Genomic DNA, 14,071 nt, shown 5'->3' with positions numbered 1-14,071 from the left:
AACCTGGTGTCATGTAAGAGGTGGGAACACTGAAATCATTGGGAGGCTGCACCCTAGACCAAGAAAATAAGTCTTGTGAGGAGTCCATTATTAGAGGCTACCATACAGGTCCTCCATCAGTTGCTAGAGCCTAGGCAAGCAATCCAGGGTGACTGTCACTATTTGATTATTTTCTTCTGATAGTGAAAATGAAAAGGTAAATTTATTTTTAAGTCCTGAGAGAGGCATTAAATTTTATAAATATTTCTCTAAGGCCGTGAGTGCTTTTGGAAATACTGCATTAATTAGTATGGGAAGTGTAATCTTAACTGATGCCACCTTGCAGCCCCCAGCCCCTCCCAGTAAGTATATGCACGCTGGATCCCATGACCAGTATGCTCAGTGCCTGGAGGCAGAAAAGGGGGGGAGGAATCCAAGACCTCTGTGATTTGTCTCCCAACTGAGCCCACAGGGACAAGGCCTGAGCCCTAGAGAGGGAGAGGCTATAAAAACCAACCAACCACAACAAAGAAAACTTTGAGACTGTTTTTACCTAGGACACTTTGGCATAAATTGGGCTGCTTCAGATCCTAGTAGATAACCATGCAACAGGAGTTGCAGAGAGGCCTAAACTCTCTATGTGGAATGTAGTGAGGCTTTGGAACAATGAAGAGTAAAAGCAAAGCAATGCACACCCTGGATGTTCTGCAGCCTCCAGCCAGCAGGACCTGCCACTGAGCCTGGACATTACTATGTCTCAGAGAGTGAGGGCCTCTTTCACCACGTGACTTGAGATGCACAATGGGATCCTGCCTACTCCTGGAGCACAGGGGATATCTCCTGTGGCTCCCAGAAACAAGTGAGGAGCCTAGGGGTTGTCAGTGACCCCCTGTGGTGAGGCAGTTACTAACTCAGTGTTGTTCTAATATGACCTCTCAAACCCACAGGCTGATGAGACTCAGTGAAAGCTGAGTTCCCCCTGAATTACTCTCCACTGGTAGAGACATTGTCCTCAATAGGGAGCTTGATTAGAAATATGTGTGTGTGGAAATGAATTTTAAAAGCCAGGCTTAGGAATTAATTGACTAAAGAACAGTTTGAAAGTTTATGCCTTACATAGAAAATCAAGTGAAAAATGAGAAAAAAATCCAACTTTGTCATTCATGGACCTCTTTTAAACAGTCTTCCATTTTCCAGGGTGGATATGTTTCTGTACTTGCAATTGTTACAAGCAAAGCTTTTTGCTCTTTCTATAACAGCATTGCCTTTCTCCCTAGGATATTGTGGTAAAATTATGTAGGTCATGTGACCTCACACAATTTCCACAGGCCAGAAGAAAATATGGTCAAATGTCTTCATTGCAGAGTGAGTCAGACAGTAAAACTGATATTAGTCATGTCTTGTGTAATTATAGGAAGCAGAAAAATAACTGGCAACATAAATATCAGAGGCATGAATGTTTTGTTTTCACTTTACCAATCGGAGCTCCTCCCAGCGAGAGAGCTAAAACAAAAGCCCCTGATCCAAGTATTCATGCATCAGGAAGAAAAACTCCTTCCCTGCTGCTTTCTTAATAATGGGTGTCTATAGCCAGTGATTGCAGTTTAGCCTGAGCCCTTTTCAGATAGATGGCTGCTTTCACAAACTGGTCCTGGAGGCTGACAAGAAGCAGCTGTTGATCATGTCTTACTCCATCCCATTCTCCCTCTACCAATACCCTGAGAAGAGAGGGGCATGTTCCTTATCTGGCTGGAGAAGCAGAAGGCTCTTGGGTCTGAATGGAGGGGAGAAATCAGTTGCTTAAGTTTAAAAAGCTGGTTCATCATAAGAGCCCATTTCACATTTGTTACACGCATTCTCATTGGTGCCTGTGCCTCTGAGGAATATAATTTCAACCAAACAGGATGCACCAGGGCATTGATAATGGTTTCCATTCTGTGACTTCCTCTCTGTTATAAAGTAACAATGATGTTTCAAGGTGTCCTAACTGGGATAGTAGCAAAGCCAAAATTTGCACTATCTGCAATATTGAACATTGAAAGTACTGGTTATAAGCTTCCAGAAATAATGGAGGAATGATGATTAAAAATGGAAAAAAAATAATAGCTAAACATTAACAAAAATAATAGAATGGTCAAATTTTCTTGACTGTTAATCAATGCCAAGAATGTGTTCAGTCTGTCATTAGCAGTTCTCAATATCTTAAATTCAACATACCTTCTTATCCTTATGTCTCCACCACAATAGCATTCTACTCCCCCTGCTACACACTATCTCCAGGGGTCTGACCATTCTGAACTATACTACTCTCTCTCCTCACTACTTAGTAGTTTTTGGATTTCATACCTTGATTAGGACTCTTCCTTGCCCTTCTCTTTTTTATCTGTTTGTTAAAATATTTATCATGTATCAAGAACTATTTTTCATGATGGTGAAATGTTTTCCAAGTCAGAAGTACTTTCTCCTGTGTTCACTCATTACATTTTGTTATTCTTCTTGGTTATTTGTTTCCCCCTTTATATTAGAGTTTCTTTATTTGGTAGAGAATGCTTCCCAGTATCCATTCTCACCTTTTTCCTCAATATTAGAACTTGTTATTTCTTAGCAGATGGTTTCCCAAGCACCATTTCAGCGAGAAGCAGATTTGTGGCTAAGATTTGTCAAAGAGAAACAGGAAGAATTGGCATGTAAAAGATCCAGAAAATGTCATGAAAGGAAGGACATGTGTCCTTTTTCTTCCCTTTCAATCTTGTTGCTGTTCAGAGTATAGATAGAATGGTTGGAACAGGAATAGCCATGCTGGTCTAGGAGAAGAAAATAATCTGTGATTCTTTTTAAATTAGAGTCTATTCAATATTTAATATTATACTAGGACCAGGTGTACAATATAGTCATTCAATAATTACATACATTACAAAATGTTCACCATGAGAGTAGTTACCATGTGGTACCACACAAAGTTTATACAATATTGACCATATTCCCTACATTGTCCTTTTCAGCCCCATGACTTATTTATTTTATAACTGGAAATTTGTACCTCTTAATTCCCTTCACCTAACTCCCCACCACTCTCTTTCTCTGGCAACTACTAGTTTGTTCTCTATATTTATTAGTCTATTTCTCTTTTTTAGTTGTTTTGTTTCTTAAATTCCACATATAAGTGAAATCATATGATATTTGTCTTTTTGTCTTATTTCACTTAGCATAATACCCTCGTGGTCCATCCATGTTGTCATGAATGTCAAGATTTCATTATTTTTTATGGCTGAGTAATATTCCATTGTGTACCTATACCAAATTTTTATCCAATCATCTGTTGATGAACACTTAGGTTGCTTCCATATCCTGGTTATTAAAAATAATCCTGCAATAAACATAGGGGTGAATATCTCTTTTCAAATTAGTATTTTTGTTTTCCTTGGGTAAATACTAAGAAGTAGAATTATTACATTATATGATAGTTCCTTTTAGTTTTTTGAGGAACATTTATACTGTTTTTTTTTAAGATTTTATTTATTTATTTGAGAGAGAGAATGAGAGAGAGCACATGAGAGGGGGGAGGGTCAGAGGGAGAAGCAGACTCCCCGCCGAGCAGGGAGCCCGATGCGGGACTCGATCCCGGGACTCCAGGATCATGACCTGAGCCGAAGGCAGTCGCTTAACCAACTGAGCCACCCAGGCGCCCTATACTGTTTTTTATAGTGGCTGCAACAATTTACATTTATTCCAATGGTGGATGATGGTTCCTTTTTCTCCACATCCTTGCCAACGCTTGTTTTTTTTTTTTGTCTTTATAAGCGCCTGTGATCTTAATTATCATGGGACTCCCATTGTTATATTGTATTCCCTATGTTTAATGAGAAGGTTACATTTTGGTCTTATTTGAGATTCTGTTCTTCAGGGTTTTCTGTCACTTGCATTTGAAACTGAATTCTCACAATCAGACCTTTGTAAAAGTATGTCTCTCCCACCAGATTGTGTGACCTGGGGCATAGGTTTTATGTCTTATGTTACATCCATGTCAAGCTACTTCCCAGCAACTAGCACAGTGCATGACCTATATAAATGGTCAAAAATGATATGATAGAGTTTAATCAAAGTAGAAAATGTGTTTCCTGATATTTTCTTATTACAAAGCAAAAAAAAAAAAAGGAAAAATAGACAAAAGCTACATGAAAGTAGTGACTATACAGAACAGAAGTCAAATGAAGAAGGTTCAAAAGAAGGGGAATCATACTATCATACTAGACATAATACAAAGAGTTCAATTGTAGTACAGTTCTTATCATTGCAGAAACCGTATTTAAAGCTATTTTGAGACCTACATAAGTGTCTACGGAGCTATATGTGTATTCTATCAATATAAATTCTTGGAGTATCTACTGTAGTCAGGTGTTATAACAGTTGGTAGAGATAGAATGGTAAACAGGTATGGATGTGTCCTCATGTACAGTCTAATCAGATTTTTATTAAAACTTCCCACAGAGGGGTGCCTGGGTGCCTCAGTTGGTTAAATATCTGACTCTTGATTTCAGCTCTGGTCATGATCTCAGGGTCGTGAGATCAAGCCCACGCTGGGCTCCATGCTCAGCATGGAGTCTGCTTGAGATCCTCTCCCTCTTCCTTTGCCTCTGCCCCCCACCCCCTGCCATGCTCTCTAAATAAATAAAATCTTTAAAAAATTCCCACAGAAATTCCCATATAATGTATAATTTATATGAACATTACATATAATATATATTCTTGTCATTTATAACTTATAACAAATGCAATGAAAGTGAACTATATGTACATTCTATCAGTATTGGAGATAGAGTTGAAAGACTCTGAAAGATATTTTAGGAATAAAATCTGGTAGAGCTTGGTAATAGATTAGATATGAGGATAAATAAGTAGGAAATATCAAGGAGGACTCCTAGTTACCAGGATTGTGTAACTAGAATGGTGGTACCAGTCACTAGTAAATAAAATACTGGAAAAAGAGAAGATTTGGGCATATATTTTGAGTTTGGTTTTGAAAACCGTAATTTTTAAGATAATAACAAAGACCTCGAATTTGAAATTGAGGGAAGAGTTTTAAGACTATGGAGTTGCAAAGTTTGGTCTGGGGGCTTGAAACATATAACTTTGAGTTATCTGTCTACAGTGGTAATGGACACTGTAGGGATAAATGAAATTGCTTCAGGATAAAGCCCAGAGTGTGATAAGGGGGAGGATAGGACCTGGCATTGAAGGATTCCACTAAAAGCCAGAAAAAAGGATAACTATTTTGTAAAGGAGGCCAAAAAGGGAAGAAATAGCCAGGGGAATAAGAAGAATGTGATGTCTGAAAGACTGAAAAAATTAAGGGTCATGAAAAGGAGGAGGGATATTCTCAAATGTCTTATACCAGGCAGATGTCAAATAAGATGAAGACTAAAAAACAAAATTTATTGAAATTTATATCCTAAAAGTCATTCGTATTTTAACAACTGCCATTGTGGTGAGGATGAGTGGTGACCAGATTAAAGTAAGTTGATAATTGAGCAGGAAGTGAGAAAATGAAGCAGAAAGGGAAAAAATGGTGACAATATAGATTATTTTTAAATGATTTTTTTTTAATGTACAAAGGGTGAAATAAATAGTGAAGTCTTGGGAAGTGTTGTGGAGGCTAAGATAGAAAGTGGTTTTTTTTTTCTTTTCCTCTTTTTTAAAAAAAAAGCTTAAGACAAGAGTGACTTGGGCTTGGTGGAAAGAAATGTTACATATAACGGGCACCTGGGTGGCTCAGTTGGTTAAGCGACTGCTTTCAGCTCAGGTCATGATCCTGGAGTCCCTGGATCGAGTCCCGCATCGGGCTCCCTGCTCGGCAGGGAGCCTGCTTCTCCCTCTGACCCTCCCCCCTCTCATGTGCTCTCTCTCTCTCATTCTCTCTGTCTCAAATAAATAAATAAAATCTTTAAAAAAAAAAGTTACATATACCAAAATGGAATGGAATAGATTGTATAATATTTTCCAGAATGGCAGGAATGGATAGGATCCAAAGCATAGGAGAAGGTATTAAATCTTAAATGAAAAAGGAGATCACTGTTCCATTAGATCAAGTGATACTTGGATGTGTGTGGATATATCTTTTATGAATTGCATCTAGCTACCTATATCAAAGTCTGACATTAATTGTGGCTTAAATAAGATCAAATTTTCTCTGTTATGTAAAAGATATCTGGAGATAGGTTCACAGTTGTTAGTTCATTGCTACCATTCTCCAGATCACCTGCAGGGCTTATACCTGAACCTGAATCATACCTATGTTGAAGGAAGGAAGGAAGGAAAGAAAAGAACATTGCTATATAGTTTGAAATCAGAAGGCATGATGCCTCCAGCTTTGTTCTTTCTCAAGATTGCTTTGTGATCTTGGGGTATTTTGTGGTTCCATACAAATTTTAGAATTGTTTGCTCTATTTCTGTGAAAAAAGGCCATTTGACTGTTCACGGGGATTGTACTGGATTTTGAGATTGCTTTGGATAATATGGACATTGTAACAGTATTCTTCCAATCCATGAACATAGAAGATCTTTCCATTTGTGTCATCTTCAGTTTCTTTCATCAGTGTTTTATGTTTTTCAGTGTAAAGGTCTTTCACCTCTTTGGTTAAGTTTATTCCTATGTATTTTATGATTTTTGATGCAACTATAAATGGGAGAACTTTCTTAATTTCTCTTAGAGTTCATTATTAGTGTATAGAAATAGATTTTTAAGAAAAGATTTTATTTGACAGAGAGAGACACAGCAAGAGAGGGAACACAAGCAGGGGGAGTGGGAGAGGGAGAAGCAGGCTTCCCGCCGAGCAGGGAGCCCGATGCGGGGCTCGATCCCAGGACCCTGGGATCATGACCTGAGCAGAAGGCAGATGCTTAAAGACTGAGCCACCCAGGTGCCCCAAAACAGATTTTTGTATGTTGATTTTTGTATCCTGTAAGTTTACTGAGTTCATTTATTGTTCTAACAGTTTTTTGGTAGAATCTTGAGGGTTTTCTATATATATTATTACGTTATTTGCAAATAGTGAGTTTTACTTCTTCCTTTCTATTTATGATACCTTTTATTTCTTGCCTAATTGCTCTGGCCAGAACTTTCAGGACTATTTTGAATAAAAGTGGCCAGAGTGGACATCCTTGTCTTGTTCTTGTTAGAAAAAGCTTCCAGCGTTTTGCCATTGAAGATGATATTAGCTGTGGGCTTGTCATATATGGCCGTATGTTGAGGTATGTTCCCTTCCTATACCCACTTTGTTAACAGTTTTCCTCATAAGTGGATATTGTGTTTTGTCAGATGCTTTTTCTGCATCTACTGAGATGGTTATATGATATTTATCTTTCATTTTAATGTGGTCTATCACATTGATTTATGGATGTTGAATCATCCTTGCATCACTGGAATAAATCCCAGTTGATCATGGTATATGATCTTTTAATGTATTGTTGAATTTGGTTTGCTAATATTTTGAGGATTTTTGAATCTAAGTTCATCAGGGATATTGACTTGTAATTTCCTTGTGGAGTCTTTGTCTGGTTTAGTATCAGAGTATTGGTGGCCTTATAAAATGAATTGAGAGTGTTCCCTCTATTTTTGAGGGGAGAGTTTGAGAAGGATTGATATTAAATCTTTCGGCATTTTGCAAAATTCACTAGTGAAGCTCTCTGCTCCTGGACTTTTGTTTGTTGGGAGATTTTTGATTACTGATGCAATCTCCTTGCTAGTAATTACTTTTTCAGATATTCTATTCATGATTCAGTCTTGGTTCTGAGAATTTGTCCATTGCTTTTATGTTGTCCAATTTGTTAGTACACAATTGTTCATAGAAATCTGAGGAATCCCTTGTATTTCTGCGGTGTCAGTTATGTCTACTCTTTCATTTCTGATTTTGAGTCCTTTTCTTGGGAAATTTAGTTGAAGGTTCTTTGAGAAGGTAGTTCTCAAAGAACCAGCTCTGTTTCCTTGATATTTTTTATTGCCTCTTTAGTGTCTATTTCGTTTATTTCTTCTCTGATTTTTATTTCCTCCTTTCTACTAACTTGGGCTTCATTTGTTAATCTTTTAAAGTTTCTTAAAGTGTAAAGAGAAGTTTATTTGATATCTTTGTTTCTTTTTAAATCACATTTAATTTTTTTTATCATAAGTATACTCTTTAAACCCTATTATCTTTTTCTTTCATTCATGTCCCCACCCATACACACATCCCCTCTGGTAGCCATCAGTTTGTTCTCTATAGTTAAGAATTTTTTCTCTTTGCTCCTTTGTTTTGTTTCTTTAATTCCACATATGAGTGAGATCATATGATATGTCTTTCTCTGACTTACTTTGCTTAACATTATACTCTGTAGCTCTATCCATGTTGTTGCAAATGGCAAGATTTAATTTTTAACAGCTGAACAATATTCCACTTTTTATCCATTCATCTGTCGATGGATACTTGGGCTGTTTCCATAGTTTGGCTATTGCAATAAATATAGGGGTGCATGTATCTCTTTGAATTAGTGTTTTTGGTTTTGGGGGGTAGTGCAATTACTACATCATGGGGTAGTTCTATTTTTAATATTTCGAGGATTCTCCATACTGTTTCCACAGTAGCTGCACCAGTTTACATTCCCACCAACAGTGTAAGAGAGTTCCCCTTTCTTTACATCCTTGCCCACATTGTTTTCTGTTCTGTTGATTTTAGCCATTCTGGCAGGTGTGAGGTGATAGCTCATTGTAGTTTTGATTTGCATTTCCCTGATGATGAGTGGTATTGAACATCTTTTCATATGTCTGTTAGCCATCTGTCTTCTTTGGAGGAATGTCTGTTCATGTCTTCTGTCCATTTTTAATTGGATTATTTGTTTTTGGGTACTGAGTTTGGTAAGTTCTTTATGGATTTTGGATAATAACCTTTTATCAGATACGTCATTTGCAAATACCTTCTCCCATTCAATAGGTTGCTTTCTAATTTTGTTGATTGTTTCCTCTGCTGTACAGAAACTTTTTATTTTGATATAGTCCCAGTAGTTTATTTTTGCTTTTATTTCCCTTGCTTCAGGATACCTATCTAGAAAAGTGTTGCTATGGCTGAGGCCAGAGACATTACTCCCTATCCTCATCTGGGATTTTTATGGTTTCAGGTCTCACATTTAGGTCTTTAATCCATTTTGAGTTTATATTTGTGTATGGTGCAAGAAAGTGGTCCAATTTCATTCTTTTGCATATAGCTCTCCAGTTTTCCTGATACCATTTGGTGAAGAGATGTTGTTTTTCCCATTGTATATTCTTTCTTCCTTTGTCAAAGATTAATTGACCATATAACTGCAAGTTTATTTCTGGGTTTTCTATTTTGTTCCATTGATTTATGTGTCTATTTTCTGCCATACTTATTTTGATTACTGCAGCTTTGTAATATAACTTAAAGTCTGGAATTGTGATACCTTTAGTTTTTATTTTTCAAGATTGCTTTGGCTATTTGAGGTCCTTGTGGTTCCATACAACTTTTAGGATTATTCCAGTTCTGTGACAAATGCTATTGGTATCTGGTAGAAGTTACATTAAATCTGTAGATCACTTTGAGTAATATAGACATTTTAAACAATGTTTGTTCTTCCAACCCATGACTGTGGAATCTTTCCATTTCTTTGCATTGTCGTGAATTTCTTTCATCAGTGTTTCTAGTTTTCAGAGTACAGTTCTTTTATCTCTTTGATTAGGTTTATTCCTAGGTATTTTATTATTTTTTGATGCAATTATAAATGGGACTATTTTCTTAATTTCACTTTCTGCTGCTGCATTATTAGTGTATAGGAATGCAACAGATTTCTGTATATTGATTTTTGTCTCCTGTGACTTTACTGAATTCATTTATCAGTTCTAATAGTTTTTTGGTGGTGTCTTTAGGGTTTTCTATAGATGGTATTATGTTATCTCCAAATAGCTTTACTTCTCCCTCACCAATTTGGAGTATTTATTTCTTTATGTTGTCTGATTGCTGTGGCTAGAACTTCCAGTACTACGTTGAATAAAAGTGGTGAGAGTGGACATTCTTGTCTTTGTCCTGACCTTAGAAGAAAATCTCTCAGTTTGTGACCATTGAGTATGATGTTGGCAGTAGTTTTTTCATATGTGGCCTTTATTATGTTGAGGTGTGTTCCCTCTAAACCTACTTTGTTGAGGGCTTTTTATCATGAATGGATGTTGTACTTTGTTAAATGCTTTTTCTAAACTAATGATGTACGATGTTGGCTAACTAAACATAATAAAAAAAATGATCATATGGTTCTTATCCTGTCTCTTGATATGATGTATCACATTGATTGTTTTTGTGAATATTAAACTACCCTTGCATCCCAGGAATAAATCACACTTGATTGTCATGTATGAATTTTTTAATGTATTTTTTGTTGGATTCAATTTGCTGATATTTTGTTGAGAATTTTTGCATCTATATTCATGATAGATAGTGGCCTGTAGTTCCCTTTTATTGTCTGTATGTGTGGAATCTTTATCTGGTTTTGGTATCAGTGTGATACTGGCCTCATAAAGTAGATTTGGAAGTTTTCTTTCCCCTGGTATTTTTTTTGGAATAGTTTGAGGAGAATAGGTATTAACTTTCCTTTAAATGTTTGGTAGAATTTGTCTGTGAAAAAGTACCTGGTCCGGTACTTTTTGTTTTGGGGAGTTTTTTGATTACTGATTCAGTTTCGTTGCTGGTAATTGGTTTGTTCAAATTTTCTATTTCTTCCTGCTTAAGTTTTGGTAGGTTATAGGTTTCTAGGAATTTATCCATTTCTTCTAAGTTGTCCAGTTTTTTGACATATAGGTTTTCATAATATTCTGTTACAATTGTTTGTGTTTCTGTGGTGTTGGTTGTTATTTCTCCTCTTTCATTAATGATTTTATTTGGGTCCTCTCTCTTTCCCTCTCTCCCTCCCTCTCATTTTTTTATGAATCTTGCTAGAGGTTTATCAATTTTGTTCTTTTCAAAGAACCATCTCTTGGTTTCATTAATCTGTTCTTTTTTTTAAATTTCCATGTCTTTTATTTCTGCTCTAATATTTATTATTTCCTTTTTGCTGCTTTTTTTTTGTTGTTCTTGTTCTTTAGTTCCTTTAGGTGTAAGTAAGTTGGTTATTTGAGATATTCTTGCTTCTTGAGGTAGGACTCTACTACTAAAAACTTCCCTCTTAGAACTGCTTTTGCCATATCCCAAATATTTTGAGAGGTTGTGTTTCAATTTTCATTTGTTTCCATGTAATTTTTAATTTCTTGTTTGATTTCTTGGTGGACCCATTCATTGTTCAGTAGTGTTATTTAACCTCCATATATTTGTGCTCTTTACAGATTTTTTTCTTATAGTTGATTTCTAGTTTCAGAGCATTGTGGTCAGAAAAGATGCATGATATGACTTCAAATTTTTAACTTGTTGAGATTATGAACTACTCTGGAGAATATTCTGTGTGCTCTTGAAAAGAATGTATATTCTGCTGTTTTAAGATGGAATGTTCTGAATATATCTGTCAGATCCATCTGGTCCAGTGTCATTCAAAGCCACTGTTTCCATGTTGATTTTCTGTTGGGATGATCTGTTCATTGATGTAAGTAGGGTGTTAAAATCCCCTACTATTATTGTATTATCAGTAATTATTTCCTTTATATTTATTACCTTGTTTATGTATTTGGGTACTCCCATGTTGGGTGCATAAATATTTGTAATTGTTACAGTCTCTTGTTCGATGGTCCCCCTTATTATATAGTGTCCTTCTTTGTTTCTTGTTACAGTCTTTGTTTTAAAATCCATTTTATCTGAAATAAGTATTGCTACCCCAGCTTTCTTTTGACATCATTTGAATAATGTTTCTCTTTCTTGTTTCTTAACGTAGACATTTATCACTGTGAATTTCCCTCTTAGAACTACTTTTGCTGCATCCCATGTTTCGGTATATTGTGTTTCCATTTTTATTTGTCTCAAGGTATTTTTTTTTATTATGTTACGCTAATCACCATACATTACATCATTAGTTTTTGATGTAGTGTTCCATGATTCATTGTTTGTGTATAACACCCAGTGCTCCATGTAGAATGTGCCCTCTTTAATACCCATCACCAGGCTAACCCATCCTCCCACCCTCTTCCCCTCCAGAACCCTCAGTTTGTTTTTCAGAGTCCATAGTCTCTCATGGTCCATCTCCCCCTCCAATTTCCCCCGCTTCATTCTTCCCCTCCTGCTATCTTCTTCTTCTTTTTTTTTTTTTTAAGATTTTATTTATTTATTTGAGAGAGAATGAGAGACAGAGAGCATGAGAGGGAGGAGGGTCAGAGGGAGGAGCAGACTCCCCGCCGAGCAGGGAGCCTGATGCGGGACTCGATCCCGGGACTCCAGGATAATGACCTGAGCCGAAGGCAGTCGCTTAATCAGCTGAGCCACCCAGGCACCCTAACATATATTGTATTATTTGTTTCAGAGGTACAGATCTATGATTCAACAGTCTTACACAATTTGCAGTGCTCACCATAGCACATACCCTCCCCAATGTCTATCACCCAGCCACCCCATCCCTCCCACCCCCCACCACTCCAGCAACCCTCAGTTTGTTTCCTGAGATTAAGAATCCCTCATATCAGTGAGGTCATATGATACATATCTTTCTCTGATTGACTTATTTCGCTCAGCATAATACCCTCCAGATCCATCCACATCATTGTAAATGGCAAGATTTCATTCCTTTTGATGGCTGCATAATATTCCATTATATATATATACCACCTCTTCATTATCCATTCATCTGTCAATGGACATCTTGGCTCTTTCCACAGTTTGGCTATTGTGGACATTGCTGCTATAAACATCGGGGTGCATGTACCCCTTCAGATCACTACATTTGTATCTTTGGGGTAAATACCCAGTAGTGCAATTGCTGGGTCGTAAGGTAGCTCTAGTTTCAACTTTTTGAAGAACCTTCATACTGTTTTCCAGAGTGGCTGCACCAGCTTGCATTCCCACCAACAGTGTAGGAGGGTTCCCCTTTCTCCTCATCCTCACCAACATCTGTCATTTCCTGACTTGTTAATTTTAGCCATTCTGACTGGTGTGAGGTGGTATCTCATTGAGGTTTTGATTTGGATTTCCCTGATGCCAAGCGATGTTGAGCACTTTTTCATGTGTCTGTTGGCCATTTGGATGTCTTCTTTGGAAAAATGTCTGTTCATGTCTTCTGCCCATTTCTTAATTGGATCAAGGTATTTTTTAAATCTCTTTTGATCCAGATGCATGTGGAAGTTCGCCTCCAGCAGGCACTGACACTCTGGAGCATTCTAGCACTGGGAGAATATGAAGATGGCCCCCATGGCTGGAGCAAGGCAAAGGGGGAGCATAAAAATGGTACCCACCAGGGGTGAGGGGAAAAAGAAAAAGGTTTAGGGTTGTGGGGGAGGGGGTGTGTGAATATGGTACCCACCAACCTTTGTCCCCAGAGAGTATCCCAGCCGGCAGGATTCCAGGTATATAAGGTAGATGCCTGCTCCTCAGGCTGATGCTTTGCCATTCGCAAATATGCCTCTTTCACATAAAGTTGGGATGTTATCAGCTGTTTCTGCACTAAGCCTTGTGTCAAGTGAGTCCAAGCTTGTGGGTTCTATAAGAGCTATTTCTCAGATTACTGTAGCCTTGTGGGTCTCATGAATGTGACCCCTGTTGGTTTTCAAAGCTAGATGTTTTGGGGGCTTGTCTCCAAGGTGCACCTCTTAAAAGTTATGATGCCTGATATGGGGGTTCAAGCCCTTGGCTCCACAGGGAGAAGTTCAGGTTTTGAATTAGCTCCTGATTGTGAGTTACCACATTGGGAGTGCAGTTTATGGAGAACTTCTGTTTCAGCCTCTCCTACCCGCTTTAAGAGGTTTTTTTTTTTTCTTTTTTTTTTTTCTTTTCCTCATGTGCCCAATGTGTAATCATCATCAGTTTTTAGGGTTGTTTTTTCCAGAGTAAATGATCCCATATGTAGCTATAGATTTAGTGTGCCAGTGGGAAGAGGGGAGTTCAGGATATTTTTGTGTTTCCATCTTCATTGTTTTCATTCTTAAAAAGTT

Source organism: Mirounga leonina, unplaced genomic scaffold (assembly GCF_011800145.1).
Source record: "Mirounga leonina isolate KUSES-001 unplaced genomic scaffold, KU_Mleo_1.0 Mir_93, whole genome shotgun sequence".
NCBI lineage: Eukaryota > Metazoa > Chordata > Mammalia > Carnivora > Phocidae > Mirounga > Mirounga leonina.
Note: the sequence above shows the minus strand (reverse complement) of the source record.